The sequence below is a fragment of the Orbicella franksi genome, chromosome 6, assembly GCF_964199315.1.
Source record: "Orbicella franksi chromosome 6, jaOrbFran1.1, whole genome shotgun sequence".
NCBI lineage: Eukaryota > Metazoa > Cnidaria > Anthozoa > Scleractinia > Merulinidae > Orbicella > Orbicella franksi.
This window is the reverse complement of record NC_138150.1, coordinates 16,296,664-16,314,870: the sequence shown is the minus strand read 5'-3', so window position 1 is coordinate 16,314,870 and position 18,207 is coordinate 16,296,664. Positions and strand designations below refer to the sequence as shown.

General features: G+C 40.8%; 1 protein-coding gene, 1 long non-coding RNA gene and 2 pseudogenes across 4 annotated transcripts in view; 2 read left to right on the top strand and 2 right to left on the bottom strand.

Moving 5' to 3' along the window:
• LOC145490481 (uncharacterized) overlaps window positions 1–18,207 on the top strand; it is a 73,707-nt pseudogene that overhangs the window by 24,698 nt on the left and 30,802 nt on the right. The gene's annotated exons all lie outside the window — the stretch shown is intronic.
• LOC145489346 (kelch-like protein 2) lies at window positions 1,591–17,899 on the bottom strand (annotated as a pseudogene). Its single transcript, XR_014049588.1, has 3 exons — window positions 17,823–17,899; window positions 15,780–17,308; window positions 1,591–1,669 (listed from the first exon to the last, which is right to left on the bottom strand). The product of XR_014049588.1 is annotated as a kelch-like protein 2 (transcript).
• LOC145491065 (uncharacterized) lies at window positions 13,552–15,715 on the top strand. Its single transcript, XR_014049756.1, has 2 exons — window positions 13,552–14,079; window positions 15,006–15,715. It is a non-coding gene; the product is annotated as an uncharacterized LOC145491065 (long non-coding RNA).
• LOC145491002 (kelch-like protein 2) overlaps window positions 14,492–18,207 on the bottom strand; it is a 167,416-nt gene continuing 163,700 nt past the window's right edge. Inside the window, exon 2 of the mRNA XM_081470134.1 lies at window positions 14,492–14,729. The gene's annotated coding sequence lies outside the window, so the exon portion shown is untranslated. The remainder of the gene's footprint in view (window positions 14,730–18,207) is intronic.

Sequence of the window (18,207 nt, the reverse complement as noted above, 5' to 3'; positions counted from 1 at the left end):
CTCAGCAGACAAGGCTGACCGCACAAGGATGACCGCACAAGACTGAGAAAAGAATTCAAAATAAAACTAATATATAGATTTAGGCCAGCCTAAAAGCGTGGCTCCTGGGCCGGGTTGTTCAAAGCCTGATTAAGCTAACCCAGAAAAAGGTAGAATTTTGATTTAAGTTTTGTAACTTTGCGGTGAGGTTTCTGTATATTGTTTGGCCTTCTGTTTTGAGCTTTAAAAATTACTATATACACAAAACAAAACAGCAAAAAACATTTGTATAGAAGAAAAAGTTATAATTCGATTAACTTTTAATCCTGGGTTAGCGTAAACCGGCTTCTGAACAATCCTGCCCTGTTTCCCACAAGCTAACCCAATATGAGCCCACGATCCAATGGATAACCAGCACTTGGTCAGCGGTCAACTTCAAAAAACACGTGACTTCGAGGAGCTGTCAACTTGAGCCCGCTATATGGTCACGTGATACTGGTCAGCGGATACCTTGTTTTGACATATGTCAATTGATCATAACATGGACGTCCAATATCAAGGAAGTACACGGTAAACCAAGGCTACATGTCTCTGTCAATCTATTATTTGGAGTATGGCTGCCATGTTGGGCAACTCCGCCGTCGCCGTCGTCGTCGTGCGTACGCGCCCACGAGCAATACCGCTAGCCACGATAACCATGAGAAAATCAACTCATGGGTTTCCTTTTCTTTCCTATATGAGTATGGGGCTCCGCTTGGCGGCCCTTGGGGCCGCCGGAGCTCCGCTATAAACACTAGCTCTTGCAAATTGTTGAAAAATCGAAAATTAGGAAAGGAAATGACATAACTCTCTTTGGAGGAGTAATTTTCTTTTCAATTTGCATTTGTACATGTTATGATGTTGCCACAGTTATAGAAAGTAGTGAAAGTAGTTTTAATTTTACATTTTCAGTAGCCAAACTCTCCCCACCAGGGAGAATTGAAAGGTCTGTATAAAAAAACAATTCAATTTGTCACACTTCTGACTTGCTGTATTTGATGACTCTGAAAGCACCATCTTGTGTTCATAATTTTTGTTGCTAGATGTCAGAGTAAACGAAATTAGCAGTATTAAAATGAGCTGAATAAAATTGGTAATGATCTTCTTGATCCAAAGCAAAGTAAATTAAAATCTGAATAAGCGTTTCTTCAGAAAAGTTCTAATTTTGATATATTTCAGATGTTTAGTTTTTTTTCTCTTAACAGACAAACATAAGAAATAATATCTTGCTTAACCTTACTATAATGTACTTTGATATTTATAATGATGGTGTTGTAAAACTGACTCTGCTAAGGAATTGTAACTTCGTTTAGAGAGTGAAGTAAGTCTTTAAACAAGCTGACTGGGCACCCTCTGAAGTATGTCTCCTCGTATGGCATTGAATGTGCTGCAACCCACTGATTCTTCTGCACATCATAACACTCCACCATTCGAGAATTATGGCGGTCGACACTCTCACTTCCAATTCCGCCAAACACATAAATCTGATCTCGCAAAAGCACTGCACTGGCATGAAATCTTGGAACATGCATGGAAGCAATAGAATGCCATTCATTCAGAGTTATGTCATAAACCTCGCAACTTACACTGGCATGTCTGAAAAATGCATCAACAGTACCACCAAAGACATAAATCTTCTTTTCAAGGGACACTCCACAAGCACAACCACGCTTTTCACTCATGGGGGCCATTTGTGTCCAGGTGTTTAACTTAGGGTCATAGCGCTCAACAGCAGATAGGAAATCATCATCATCAAGACCACCAATGGAATATAAATAGTGTGCATCTGTCACAAGGCAAACTGAGGACCTGCGACTGCTGAGTGGTGCAACTAAACTCCAAGAATTTGTTGAAGGGTTGTACCTCTGTACAGTGTCACAGCGTCTTCGTCCCTGCTCAGTGGTAAATTCAATACCACCTGCAATGTACAGAGACCCTTGTAAGGTGGCTGTACCCACTAACTTGACTTTCTTGGGCAGTGGTGCTACATAGTTCCAGGTATTAGTACGTGGGTCATATCGCTCCACACTAGAATGGAAGGAGTCTTCTCCTTTACCACCAACGGCGTAAACAAAGCCTTGGCAGGCTGCAAAACCATGTCGACACCGCCTGGTAAGCATAGGGGCTAACTGGTACCAGGTTTTTGCAGCTGGTACATAACAGAGGGTGAGGTTGCGGACAAGTCCATCTGGAGACAGCCCACCACATGTGATGATAGCATCTTCGTGGGTCTGTAGACAGGTTCTTGGTCTTTGTGGAGAGATTTCCTCAGGAGTACCCGACGGAGCCGCTCGACAGAAAACCCGCTCGACAGGCTGTAGTTACGCTGGCTGGGAAATATTAGCATTAGATCATTTACTGGCTGGGATTTTCGTTCAGCGTCTCGCTTGCTAAAAACTGATTTAAAGCACTGTCCCTAACCGGAAAAAACGTGACTTGTTTGTTTTTCCTGGCTGTGACTTCTTCGAAAAAGCAATCAATTAAACTGCTTCCGTCCTGGGACATAAAAAACGCGTGAGTGAGCTCTTAAGTCTAAGGCCTTCCGCCGTGAGAAGATAAACCGCAAGCGGTCGTACTTACTCCCAGCGCCACGCGCTACAAAAATAATGCAAATCAACGCGCGCGCGATGCCATGCCCGAAAATGATGGCTCCATTGTCAGATTATTGCGGTTTATCTTTTTCATCAACCAGTAAAAATTGCATAACATCAGCAGCTGTCATTTTCAATGACGTAATAACACTAGTATCTCGAATGGCCAAATCCGTTAAAAACGTTCTTTTCAATGGAACAGGATCTCCGCTCGTTTGTCGTTCCAAAGGCCTGAAGAAGCCGTCACTTCAGAAAACCGCTGCTGGCGCTATTGTGCTGCAAGCAGTCGGCAGTTATAAAGAAACGGTGGAAAGCAACTAGCAGGTTAGTAAATTCATTCCTATAATTCTCTTGCTTGCACACGGGGCAGTGATGGTACATTGTACTGGAATCAGTGACACTCTTCGCTGTATGTTTTGCATTAATTCTTTCATTTATAGACAACTAAATTTAAAAAGGTATCGGCGGCATGAGAACCTAGACTCTAAGGTGTTCATTTACATTCCTCGTTTGCAGTCATTCTGAGTTATTTCGAGGGCTCCGCTGGTAAAGGAAAGAAACGAGATCTGCTGTGAAAGGGACTTGGCGCAGACAAACAAAGCAGCTGGATAAAGGGTAGGCATAATGTTGTGTTTATATGCGCTAGTCGTCTCCATCGGTGGTCAGCTTTTCTCTCTTGATGCTAAAGTATTCAAGTAAAGTGATCTCATTGTACCATACACTCATCGTTTCGCTCATAGCATTTTTGGGTTGCTATAAATCTGCAAATTTGCTTAATCGAAAATTTCCCGAAAGTTCCCGGAAGACGAGGGACAATGGTTTCCCCTCTTTTTCAGTCTTATTGGGTACATTAAATGCCTTAATCGTGGTTCAGTACTAGCATAACGAGTTAATGTTTGTCCTATGGAAAACAAGGGACTATCGCGCGTTGTTCACCAGAAATGGCCGTCGGGTGAATTCATTCCACACTGTTCGCTGTCTCTTTGAGAGAAATGCTTTTGGTGAACTCATTCCGCACTGTTCGCTGTCTCTTTGAGAGAAATGCTTTCATTTTGAGACCCTAAACTTATTAATGTATCGGTGATCATGATTCAAGATTGCCGGGAGTCAATTTACATTTGCAGTCATTCTGAGTCATTTCAAAGGCTGGAGAGAAAAAAAGAAAAGAGACCTCTGCCAGATCTAAGTTCCGCTGAGAAAAGGACTTACCAAAGAGACAAAGCAGCTGCCTTGTGGATAAAGGGTAGGCATATTTGTTTATATGCGCTAGCTCGGACTGCAATGTTGGACATACAACTATCCTCTCTGAGTTAAGATAAAGGGATCATTGTGCCATACAATCAACGCCTCGCTCATAGTACTTTTGTATTGCTTTAAATCAGTGCAACTTTGCGTGATGGAATTTTCCGAAAGTTGCCGGACGACAAGGGTCAATTGTTTGCCCTCTTTTTCAGTCTTATTGGGTACAAGGGACTATCGCGCGTTGCTCACCGGAAATGGTAGTTAAATCATGAAATGTATTTTATTTGGCATAATAAGTAAACTGTTAAAATTGTCTATGTTATTAAAATCTTTGTCATTTAACAAAACTCAAGATTTTACCTTCTTAAACTTTCCTTCAGTTTGTAGTTGAGAAGGAAACAACTTTCGTCTTTCTGTGCGGCTTTCTTTGAGCAAAAATATATCATTTGTCGCCTTTGGTAGTGTTTCACAAGGCTAACTGGTCGGACCTGTAGGTTCTGCGTGTAACCATGTAATAATTGAATTTCCGTACCAGGAACCGAAGGATCTTTCGAAGCCTAAAGAAGACAGAAATCAGCGAAGGATTACAGAACTCGCGATCGTTTGTCATTTTGAAAACACAGCTTTAGAATTGTGAAAAGCTAACTACTAAGCAAGTGTCCGGAAAATATTGCCAAAGTACAATTTGACAGGCGTAACGCGCGATGTGTTTGACTGCGCCAAGCAAGTGAATTTCCGGTAATAAACGCGATCCAAAGCAGCTTTCATTTCAACTCATCGTTGACCTACCAGTTGAGGCAACGGTTTCATTCTGCAAGCTAGTGCCCTGAATTAACTAGAGTCGTGAAATGAATGATCTATCGATGAACTGTATATCAAAATGTACACTTCTGCCAGTTTAAAATTTTTTGACCAAAGAGCGCACGTCTGGACGAACAACTAACGATTGCTTTTGCTGCGAATCCTTGCGGCTTCTGTCGTGAGTCTTTTGCGGTGATCGCCTGACGAACGACTAACAATTGCTTTTGCCGTGCATCCTTGCGGCTTCTGTCGTGAGTCTTTTGCAGTGATCGCCTCACGAACAACCAACGATTGCTTTTGCTGCGAATCTTTGCGGCTTCTGTCGTGAGTCTTTTGCACTGATTGCCTGACGAACAACCGACGATTGCTTTTGCTGCGAATCTTTGCGGCTTCTGTCGTGAGTCTTTTGCGGTGATCGCCTGACGAACAACCGACGATTGCTTTTGCTGCGAATCCTTGCGGCTTCTGTCGTGAGTCTTTTGCGGTGATCGCCTGACGAACAACCGACGATTGCTTTTGCTGCGAATCCTTGCGGCTTCTGTCGTGGGTCTTTTGCGGTGATCGCCTGACGAACAACCGACGATTGCTTTTGCTGCGAATCCTTGCGGCTTCTGTCGTGAGTCTTTTGCGGTGATCGCCTGACGAACAACCGACGATTGCTTTTGCTGCGAATCCTTGCGGCTTCTGTCGTGAGTCTTTTGCGGTGATCGCCTGACGAACAACCGACGATTGCTTTTGCTGCGAATCCTTGCGGCTTCTGTCGTGAGTCTTTTGCGGTGATCGCCTGACGAACAACCGACGATTGCTTTTGCTGCGAATCCTTGCGGCTTCTGTCGTGAGTCTTTTGCGGTGATCGCCTGACGAACAACCGACGATTGCTTTTGCTGCAAATCCTTCCGGGTTCTGTATTGAACCTCTCGCCAACGAAATGTCATATTGACAAAGGTAACTGACGTCTGTTTGTATCGTAGGTTCATTTGAAATTTAAAATGACAGACACTGGGTAGCCAAAGCCTAGTGAGGGCTTTGTAATCTTGTCTTGCTTTTACTTCATAAGCTAAAAAATTTTTCTTTGCATGGATGTTCGTTGAATTTTTGGAACAATAACTGTGGGAAATGAAATGAATGTGAAAGTTTGTCGTATGTAAGCGCTTGAAACTGATTGATAGGTTGGTTGTTGTGCTTATAATAACAATGATAGATCTTCATCAATATCTAGATTACGTCTGTTAACTGAATGGACATTGTTTATACTTCACGCTTCTTTTGGAGGGAATTAACGATTTATTTTCAGAGTGAAGCTTGGATCCCTGAAAGATAATCAGGACACTTTAAGCACATTTTATCTTTCCCTTTTGTTTACTGTTGTTTGGTAAGTGTAATCTCTTAAGTGTTACAAAAACTTTCCAGTCAAATGTAAAAATGAAACCATTAACGTACTATTTGCGTTCATGATACGCAATACTAAATCCGTTGTTATATTAATAGTTTTAAGGAAATGTACCTCGTTATGGTATATTGAAATTACTCGCTCGCTGACTGGCAAAAAATGGTATATCCGAACATGCTGGCAAACTTTTAGCAAACTTTTCTTATGCTGGCTAGCTAGGTGACAAATTTAAAGCATGCTGGCTCGTTGACGACCTCAACGTCGAGCGCTGGCTGGGAGTCCGAGAACTTCGAAAACCTGCTTGCTGGCGGTGAAGAGCGGGTATTTTTTTCCCAGGAAAGTTAAATATTAAACAAGATTGACGTAGCGACACTCGGGTAATGTTAAGCGGACCGTACGGTGGATTTTCTTCAAAACTGTCGTTGGGTACTCCTGATGAATGAAAATCTACCTGGTTAGAATGAAATGAAATTCTGGATTTTAAGAATTATAATAAGCCAGAAACTCGCTGAAGTATGATTTTAAATTTTACACTAAATTCGCGGCGAAAAAAGAAGCCAAAAGACAGAATGCTGTCAGCTAAGCAGGCTAACGTAATATCAGGTGATAATTTATACACAAAAGTTTACATTTCCGCAACACACCGCATCGGACCTTCAGGAGTAATTAAAACTTATATTTTGGCAACTCAGAGTTCGCATTCTCCATGTTAGGGTCCGGACGCACTGGACTGACAAAATTTGTTTGGCCCTTCCAAAAATCTCGACAAAATTTGTCTCTGCCAAATTTTTAATTTGTCAAGCGTGGGCGCACTGAATCACAGCAAAATATTTGTTAACCACAAGTGTCAATCACATGGAAATTAACACCATCGCTTTGGCTCAAACGAGTCGTACTTTGCCGCTTGTTTCTTTGGACCTTAGCCCCTTTTTCTGCTCTCGTCTGCTCTTGAATCCTCAGCTTGGCTGCTTTCAATTTGATTACATGTAGTCGTGAAACTTGCACTTGTACTTGTACACGGCTGACTCGGGTGGACATACGGATGTACAAATTGAGCAGAGCTTGGTCCAGGAGATGCAGCTAGAACGTTAACGTAGACTTGGGAACCGTAATAGTTGTACTGTGCGAACGGATCGTCATGGAGCGTACCAAGGTACGAATCTTCCATGTTTATCGTTTGATTGCCGCGCAAATATAAATTTCATTTTGGCGGGCTTCGGACTGAAATACTCCGACTAAAAATAGAGATCAAATTTTCTTGATTGACAGTCTCCTTCCGCTGTAAATTGACAAATCTGTCAGATTTCATGCCTGAGAAAAATTTGTCCTGCTCCGAGGCAGGACGACGGCGTCTTTGAAGTTTGGTAAGCCATGACAAAATTTGGTTGATCTAAAACTCACCGGACGCACTAGTCTCAGGGAATTGATGACAGATTTTTTCGCAAAATAAACAAAAATTTGCCCAGTGCGTCCGGGCCCTTAGGGCCTAGAAAACAGGGAGCAAGATAACCTGTGTATGTCCGCCCCCTCACGATTTTTTGAGGGGAGGGGCAGGCTAGGAGCAAGGTAACTAAGTCTGGTTTAACGATCCTTGAAAAGTCATTATGCGTAGCGTTGAAAAAGTGAAGTGAAAGTGGTTTGACTGTTGCTATTGGAAACCACGTTCACAGTTCGCCGAACTGTGAAATGAGGCGGTGTGACGTCAGGTACACGTCTCCCTCTAGTTTTGGTTCGCTGATTTCGCCCTTCATGTGATGTGGGGTGCTTTTGTAGTTCGTGTATTTTTGCTCAGTCGGCGTCTTCATACCGTATAAACATTTCGTTGCGTAGAACCAAGAAGAGATGTTTTCTCGTGAAGAAATTTTGCGGAGTGCTGTGCTTATCGCCATCGACGGGATGGTTGCATTGCTGGTTTCCAAGTTGTTAGAAAGCGACGAAGGAGCAACAGCTCCGAAAGGGATCGCAGGAGAAGATGAGTTGAACGAAGCTAAGCAGCCACAAGAGCACGACGAGAGGTTTGCTGAGGGGGTGAGTGCGATTGTTCACATATCAAAAATATTGGGGCAACGCTCGACAAACTGATATCCGCGCTGGCTGGGAAATTGAACATTTTCTACTTAACTTGCTGGAAAATCTATATAAACACCACGCTAGCTGGGAAGTTATGTTGCAATGCTGGTTCTAGCGAGATAAAAAAAATGTCTAGTTTGTAGAGTTTGGTTTCCTCCTGGTAACCGTACTATAAAAATATATCTTTCTTCTACGAATAGTCCCTCATTTTTCAGGTAGAGTAAAGCAAGCGAAACCGTGAAAATCAAGCCAAGCGAGAAAGGTGAAACGCGATCTCGCGCGAACGCCTTTGAAATCGCTCTTGTTGACGTGATCTAATTATTTCAAAAGTTTTGATATTTCTGAGGCATCAAAAAATCAGAACAGTTTTGTGTCAATACTGTAAAGGTGAGAATGAGAGCTGTTAAGAACTGCCACGGTTTTTTTTGTTATCATGGTACAATATTCTAGTTTCATTTCTAACGTTCAGTGCTCTTTCGTATTTATTTTTATGTACGGCTTGTTCTCAATATTATCGGTTCGTTATGTTTCCTTTTTCGCGAGCCACGCGAGTCGCAAGGTTTTTCTTTTTTTTTCGAGGTGCGCGAGTCAGGAGTCGCGCGAAGAGTTGGTCTTCCGTTCATGTCAAGTCACGTGGTGTAGCGCATAGCTGGCGTTGATTCAATGAAAGTCAAGAAATACTTCATTGTGATCATGACCAAAAAGCTCAGTTGAATGCGAAGCTGTGGTTTTGTTTGTCACGCGATCTGACTACGACGCGAGCAGGTAGACACCATGACCGTGGACTCCCTTTTGAGTTGATATGCGTCTTCCATGCGTTTTTCTTTCTTTTCGTTAAGGAAACGCGAAACTTCCTTGACCTGATGTTCACTGATGTTTTCTGTTTTGATTTTAGGAAAATACAGCCCAAGAGAGAACTCCGACATTTTAATACTTTAACCTTTAGATGTCAGATTTACCTGAATTACCTTAAAATTCCTTGGATCAATGAAGTATGTCAGTACTTGTCGCGGACAGTTTTTTGAAAAATGAATTGTAAATATCATCCTAACTGTTTTCCTTGTGCGTGGATTTTTCTTCTCTGGACCATGCAAGATGCTTGTTTGATAGATAATACGAACAGTACGCACCGCAAACTGTGTTTGTAAATGATACTGCCTTGTTGAATAACCGAACATTGTGTTGATCAAATGTCATTCATGTCCAAGAACTGTTGTGTTTTTTTATTGTCGTGACTTGCTGTGTTTACGGCCCACCAAACTTGTCATAAACTGTAGTTTGTAGCTTAATTTTGTTCAGTAATCAGTAATAATTTACAGTAAAATATGTATCCGCAACATTTGTTTATAAAAGGCATACACTGAGACAGACACTCGAGTGACTTGGTATTGTAATTGTTACATGGCCGCCGCATTTACAAGATCTTGTCATTTACAGTGTTTGTACTTGTGTTCCTCCAACCTAAAGAAGCATGGTCGCTGTTTTCGTAGTTCTTTCCAATGAAAAGAACTTCAATCAGTATTTGTATGGAACATTGAAAGCTAACAAATAAACTGTCAACAAATAAAAAGCGAGCACGCTTGGCGGTAGAAAGGACAAATTTATACCCGGAAATGTATTTGCTTGGTTTTAAATTTCGCACTTGCTCGTCACGCAATGGCCGTTACCGCGCAACATGTGTGGGAGTCAACAAGGTCAGAGTGTTTAAGATTTATCAGACAGCATTCGTTTTGATTACAAGACAGTACCGGAAAATAAACGAGAAGATTAAACTATCAACACCTGCAACAAATCATTCCAACGGTATGAAACTACATATCTGGATAAAAAGAAATGTTTCCCGCTAGGAAACTCTTCTGGAGCAGAATGATTGGAGTATGGCGATCGATGGAATTGTCACAACCCGGTGTTTAAGTTGGAAAGCAAAGGAACGACGCAGAGAGAGAGATCAGTGAACAGAGAGATTTTCAGGAATCTCAGAATGTTCCTCAGGCGATACGACGAAAGATGTTGTTTGTAGTGATTGTATATTACTGTATCTAACAGGTAAAATTTGATTAGAGTATTTATATCTAAAAGTGTTATTTCTGTTTGGAATTTAGAAACTTTACAAACTTACGTGCAGTGTTATTTATTTGCCTGATGTTAATACTTAACGAGCCATTCGTAAGTTTGATGAGCTTGTTTTGATGCCATTATCTCAATAATGTTGAAATTTCCATGATGATCAATTAGGACATGTTTCGTTACATTGATTCCTAACTCGCCTTCCCTCAAAAGAAATACATTTAGTTTCACCAGGAGAATGACTTCCAAACACGTGTTCTGTGACGTAATTGTAGACTTTTAGAAGTAAACAAACCTCTGCCTTGTTACGACTTGATAATGAGAAGAACTATACGGGCAGAGAAAGTGTAATGCTATTTCTATTGCAAATTCCCTTACTTGTTCTACCTTACAGCGAGAAATCTTGCTGAAATATCCAAACCCTATATATTTTAACGCTCAGGATTTTTTTTAGTAGGTTCATAAGAGTTTTAGTTCCAGTGTCAAAGGCGGATATTTGGCGGTGAAAATGTCCTGAGCTCAAAATCCTTCACTAAAGCGAAAAAGGCCAACGTTGTCAGAATTAAAGTCCTTCGTGACAGCGAAAACGGGCAAACATGGGCAATGTTTACCGCAAAATCTTCTCTGTACTGGAAACGCTTATGAACCTACCACACGCCGTACAATATAGACTTTTCTGTGCTTGTGTCCCTTGTCTCCGATCTATCTTTTTCTGAAACATTAGTTAAACAGTGTTGTAAAATTTTATAAAGTAGTCTACATTTAATCTTGTTTTTGGCGAAACTATCCTCCTTTAAACAAAATTACAAGGTAGAGTAGCAGAGAGCCTAGCAATAGAAATAACAACCAACCTGCTAAAATATTCTGTTCTCTCAGTGACAAGGCATATAATACAGAGTAGAATTTAGACAAGGAAAATTTGATCATCGTGACTCAAGCGAATCAGGGTTGTTTTAACCGCAGCTTTGATTCAAAACAACCAGCTTGATCCATTTGTTTTCTCTCTTATGTTGTTTGAAAAATGTGCATCTGAAGTTGGAGGTTTAATTTTTTCTTCAGAGTGAACAGTAAATAGATCGCGTAGGAGTTTTCTGTTCGCGTGCTTTGTTTTCTCTCAAGTGGGGCTTGAAGTGATGCTTCGCTATGAAATGTTCGCACTTGTTCTCGAGTAAACGATTCTTGTTTTTATTAAGTGGCTTCCAAACAAGATTCTTTCCAGAGTTTCCGAGATGGGAATGACATGTGACCCAGTGAAATAAAATACAAAGACCAAGATGTTCCAATAAGCGATAAATGTGAGGATAGCGTGACTGTTATGGTCGTTTACGGCACTATGGATAATTGTAGTGAACGAGGGGATTCCCCGAAAATGACGTAATTCCAGCGAAAATGAAAATGGTTTCGAATTCTTTCCAGACGTTTTGGTTGGATCACGCTGGGTCTCGCTTCCTACCTTGCACATAACACGTTTGGACTGGGGTTGCCCTCAGGGCTCTTCCTTAGGCCCGCTAATGTGGAATTTGTATCAGAATGACTTAGCACAATTTATTGCGAACACTGATTTCTCAATGTATGCAGATGACCATCAGGTTTACGTGTCTGACCACTCAATTGAATCTATTCAAGAAAAACTCAACACAAATGGAGAAATTGCATCCCAGTGGTATAAGAAGAATTTTCTACAAGGCCACAAAGACAAATACAATGTAATGCTGCTATCTCAAGTCAAAGACCAGACTATTAATGTTAAGATAACGGACACTGTATTACTAACTGTAAAAACCTCAAATTACTAGGTGTTACAGTAGACAGTGACCTAACTTTTAGACCACACATACGAGAGATCTGTAAAAATGCAAGTAAGAGGGTTGGAGTCTTGTCGCGTTTAAAGAATTTATTGTCTACAAACACGAAACTTCATCTATATAAATATGCAATTTTACCAACTTTAACTTACTGTCATCAGGTCTGGAACTTTTGTACAAAATCGGATAGAAGGAAACTTGAAAGGATTCAAGAGCGTGTTCTTCGCATTGTTTTCAAGGACAAATCAGCTACATATGATGAACTACTTAAGAAAGCTGGACTAACGACTCTATACAACCTAAGGTTACAAGATTTGGCAATACTAACGTACAAAGTTAAACATAAACTGACACCAATCTACATACAGAATATGTTTGAAGAAAATAGAACGACATACCAACTTCGGAATGAAAATGATTTTAAGATACCAAGATTTCAGACTGTAAGATATGGGAAACACTCTATAAGATACATGGGTCCATACTTGTGGTCAAGACTTTCAAGAGATGAAAAGAACAGTGATACCTTACATTCCTTCATATCAACTATAAGAAGAAGAGACATAGCATCTTTGCTTGGGGATAATTGTGAAAACTGTCCCTTATGTTTATCCTGACCTGACTTTCATATTTACTTATTAATATTTTACTTATTAACTTTTTTAATATATGCTTATTTATTTTTACATTCATAATTTCTTTTTTGTGTGTGTGTCCCCAATTAGCAGCAATGCTAAATACCCCAGACACGTTAATAAAGGTTTTTGTTGTTGTTGTTGTTGTTGTTTACAGGTAAGTTTCGAACAATTTCGAGTTTTGCAGTAAGAACCGTAGATGCAGTTAAGAGTCGTAGATGCAAGTAGCAGTTTGTTTTGGTCATTGCATGAGTACACAAATAGGAGGTTAATTGAAAATTTCATAACTTTCTTTTTTTCCCTCCTAAGAATTTTAAAATCTGGTAATGCTGTGACGCTTGAATCATGTAGTAAACAAGCGACAACTTCATTGAAATGTGATTTTGAATTATTACACACAAACGAGCGTTGAACAAATTAATTAACTACTGGTTCATGCCTCAACGGTCCTCGACTGTAAATTAATTTACCTACCTAACGAGCGTTCGATCCCGGTTGAATGTGGCGCGTGGTTGATAGCCTGTGTAACCGGCATTTCCAGAGTTAGTAGTCACGGAAATCAAAAACTCCTCGGCAATTCGTGTTTCCGGTAGAGCGAGTCTCAAGCAAACCGGAAGTGGTCTAAAAGCGCGTGTATAGGCGATTTGCATGATGGTGTCATTTGACTACAACTAGCAGAATCCTTCACTTTTTCTGTTTCTTACGCTAATTAGGCCAATTGTTATTTAAACCCCACTGGGAATTCAAAATTCAATTGACGTCAGCGTGCAAAGCTATTAAACGTATTGTGAACCTTTTACGCTTGCCAGGCCATGACGCATACGCTCTTCATTCACATTGTTTAAGGATATAAATAAAGCACAGAAAAGGGCATTCAGGCATTCATCGCTCGCTTGAAGTCGCGAAGAACACTCTCATTCATTTCTGTGAAGAGTTGGTAAGTTAAGATAGTCAAATCGAAGAACTTAACCAAAACTAAACCGCTGTTTTGGTAAAGACTCGCTGAGAAACTACGTAAACCGAGTTGGGCTAGCACGTGCAGGCAATAATTTAAAACGGCCGAACAGACCCGTTGACAACAATTCGGTATTCTAATGACAGTTAGAAAAGATTGCTTAAGTGACGGCCAATGAGAATTCACTCTAAAGTTCCGTAAGTTTGACCTCTGTTCACAACCGAATTGACAAATGGTAATGCGTGGGTGTTGTAGTGTTGTTTCATCGGCTACATCCCGTTAGGAAAGTTAGTATCTAGTAAGCAAAACCTAGCAGAGATGTTTTCTCACGAGCAAATTTTAAGGAGTGCTGTGTTTGCTGCCATCGGCGGGATAATTACTGTGGTGGTTTTAAAGTTGTTGGAGACTGAAGGAACAGCGGCGCAGAGAGACATCAGAGAAGAGGATGATTTAAACGAAGATAACAAGCAGCCACAAGAACATGACGAGAGGTTGTGCTGGGAAGGTGGGTATGTTTTTCATATATTCATTGGCAAGAAACAAAGAAATATTATTTCTATTAAAGGTTTTGATAACCCTTTAACAGCTGAAGAAAGTAGAGATTATACGAGCCTTTCCCGAATTTATTAGCTAACATTTCACTATTTTGGTAGTTTTGTAAACTTGCGTTAAGCACCATTTCTCATTTCTTTCGAACGTTCGGTTCTATGTATTGCAATTGTAAATTCAAATATAGTGTTTTTTTTTCTTTTTCAATCTAAGAAGCTATATATAACATCCCGGGAAAGGCGCGCGCTCCTTTGTTTTTTACATGCACGTTTTTACGCCCCCGGGTGTACGAATACGTAGAAAGAATAGTGGTGCTTGTCGAAGCAAATATTTTACAGTGCCTTTGTGTGTTTGCCGTTTTGTTACACAAGCATTAGCATAAGCGCGAATTCTGTTGGCAGATAGAATTGACTACTGACCATTTCGTACAGTAGCTGGCGTTAGAGAGTTTTAAAGACGCTGTCTATTTTGGAAAGTACGCACACGGTCCGCGCGTCAACTACGCAACCAAGCGCGCAACTAAAATGCAAGTAAAATTGCCCTGTTCTGACCAAATCAAATTTAATGAGCATGTATTAAAACCAGGAGCACCAGATTGACAGTCACCTACCCCAATCTACTCACGGCTTAACCACTAAAACACTAACCCTAAATCATCTCTTGTGGTATTAGTTAATAAAAATTATTTCTGCTTAGTATTGTCCATTTATAAGTACACATTGTAAATTCAGTATATAATTCAAAAACAATTTTTAACTTGAGTGGATTCACGTCTTTCAATAAAGTTATATCTACCAGTTTGTTTTTTGATTTACACCCTCGCGATGTTGATCCAGTACTTGAAGATAGCAATAACATGCTTTCCTCATTTTCTCTCTGCAGGCGAGGCTGACCGCACAAGGATGACCGCAGAAGACTGACAAAAGAATTCAAAATAGAACTATAAACACTAGCTCTTGCAAATTGTTGAAAAATCTAAAATTAGGAAAGGAAATGACATAACTCTCTTTGGAGGAGTAATTTTCTTTTCAATTTACATTTGTACATGTTATGATGTTGCCACAGTTATAGAAAGAAGTGAAAGTAGTTTTAATTTTACATTTTCAGTAGCCAAACTCTCCCCCACGTGCACCAGGGAGAATTGAAAGGTGTGTATAAAAAACAATTCAATTTGTCACACTTCTGAGTTACTGAATTTGATGACTTTGAAGGCACCATCTTGTGTTCATAATTTTTGTTGCTAGATGTCAGAGTAAATGAAATTAGCAGTATTAAAATGAGCTGAATAAAATAATTGGTAATGATCTTCTTGATCCAAAGCAAAGAAAATTAAAATCTGAATAAGCGTTTCTTCAGAAAAGTGCTAATTTTGATATATTTAAGATGTTTAGTTTTTTTTCTCCAAACAGACAAACATAAGAAATGATATTTTGTTTACCTTACCACAATGTACTTTGATATTTATAATGATGGTGTTGTAAAACTGACTCTGCTAAGGAATTGTAACTTTGTTTAGAGAGTGAAGTAAGTCTTTACACATGCTGACTGGGCACCCTCTGAAGTATGTCTCCTCATATGGCATTGAATGTGCCCCAACCCACTGGTTCTTCTGCACGTCGTAACACTCCACCATTCGAGAATTATGGCGGTCGACACTCACTTCCAATTCCGCCAAACACATAAATCTGATCTCGCAAAAGCACTGCACTGGCATGAAATCTTGGAACATTCATGGAAGCAATAGAATGCCATTCATTCAGAGTTATGTCATAAACCTCGCAACTTACACTGGCATGTCTGGAAAATGCATCAACAGTACCACCAAAGACATATATCTTCTTTTCAAGGGACAATCCACAAGCACAACCACGCTTTTCACTCATGGGGGCCATTTGTGTCCAGGTGTTTAACTTAGGGTCATAGCGCTCAACAGCAGATAGGAAATCATCATCACTAAGACCACCAATGGAATATAAATAGTGTGCATCTGTCACAAGGCAAACTGAAGACCTGCGACTACTGAGTAGCGCAACTAAACTCCAAGAATTTGTTGAAGGGTTGTACCTCTGTACAGTGTCACAGCGTCTTCGTCCCTGCTCAGTGGTAAATTCAATACCACCTGCAATGTACAGAGACCCTTGTAAGGTGGCTGTACCCACTAGCTTGACTTTCTTGGGCAGTGGTGCTACATAGTTCCAGGTATTGGTACGTGGGTCATATCGCTCCACACTAGAATGGAAGGAGTCTTCTCCTTTACCACCAACGGCGTAAACAAAGCCTTGGCATGCTGCAAAACCATGTCGACACCGCCTGGTAAGCATAGGGGCTAACTGGTGCCAGGTTTTTGCGGCTGGTACATAACAGAGGGTGAGGTTGCGGACAAGTCCATCTGGAGACAGCCCACCACATGTGATGATAGCATCTTCATGGGTCTGTAGACAGGTTCCTGGTCTTTGTGGAGAGATTTCCTGTCCTGCGTACAAGGCTCGCCAGCGCATCTCGTCCATCAATATTTGTCTACATTCACCATCTCCCTGCACTAGCTCGTGGCTCATCAGTTTTGCAGTGTGTATAAATAATGCTGTGATATCGTGCTCACTCGAACGTGACCAAACAAGTCCGCGAAATACCGCTCCCTCTCCTCTTGATTTTGCCCGATCCATTCCACGATTATTTCAAAGATGTCTTCCTCGGCTCGGATCACAATGTCGTCGCTAGAAATTAAATCCTTTGTGTGATCGCGCGAAAGTTGCGAAAATTCCTTCGACTTGCCAACTGTCGCGAAGTTCTGCTTGATTAATTCGCAAGCGTAGTTTTGCAATTCCTTGCATTCGTATTTCTCGGCAAACAGATAATTGAAGATGCAGTTTGAGGCAGACATCTGTCGTTCGATAAATTTGCAAGCAATGTTCTTGAGTCAGGGTAGAAGTAAGTAGTTCGCGGATGCAATGAGATCTTCGGCGTTCGCTTCGCTTACTTCAATCTCGCCCGTGTAAAGGTAAGATAGAAGTTGATCCATGACCATAACTGGAATTCCTTCGAGGCTTACGATCGAAGCCGACTTCTCTTTCATGTCGTTGGTGAATAAACTGTGAAAGAACTTGCTGCTGGCGGCCAAAACACATCGACGTGTGGCAAAGGTTTGCCCTTCCACATTTAGTGTAACGTCTGACAATAAATTTTCTCTGCGGATTTTGTCAAGTGTTGACAAAAGCCCCTAAAAGCCCCTATTGCATTATATCCCAGCAATAGGGGCTTTTTGCTGGATAAACGGGCCCTACTTGTGTACTTTCGGCCATCTTTCTTGACAAAGATTATTCTACGCGTCGCTGGTTCGTCGTCGGTCGAGTCCTTCCCCGTGTGGGAGGTCACTAAGCTTCATTTCAGAACATTGCACATTTTCTTTTTTGGAACGCTTTAGAGATAAAAACGTTCAGTTGCTATCCAGTCTACAAATATTGTTTTTATTGAATGATGCTATTGTTAGATACACTCTGGTTGTTCAGTCGGAAATTTGTTTGTTTTGCCCTCATCCTTGTCTGTTACGGTGCGAAATTGAAAAGTTCTTTCTGGAACACGATGGGATATTTGCATAGAAAATGAAATTGTGTATTACCTTGTGCCCTATAAAGAAGGCATCAAACGAAACGACAGCCAAAAAGGTATGCATCGCTCCCACTTCGAGTTTATCAAGCACACGTGGATAATGGTTGAAGCTGTCGTGCCGGTTTTTTCATCACAGCCTCATTTCTTACGCCATGCATTCTTTTCTCCATTTTCGTTTATCTCCATTTTGTTACGCACACTGCAGCGGCGGAGGCTGCAATTTTTGACCATTTTTAAAACTCTTGCATTATACCATGGTTTTGGTTAGCTAAAAAGTTCGGATAAAAGGCTCGAGCTGTCGAAAATTCATCAAGGTTTATTGGCTGCGTCTGTCTTTCCTACTTTACAGTAATAAGACTTGACTTTATATAATACACGCGATCGCGCGAGGAACTCCTTGTAACACAATCTGTTTTTGTCACGCAACGCTTATGTTGAGTGACTCAGACAGAGCCTGAGAGGGCCGGAACTGCTAGTT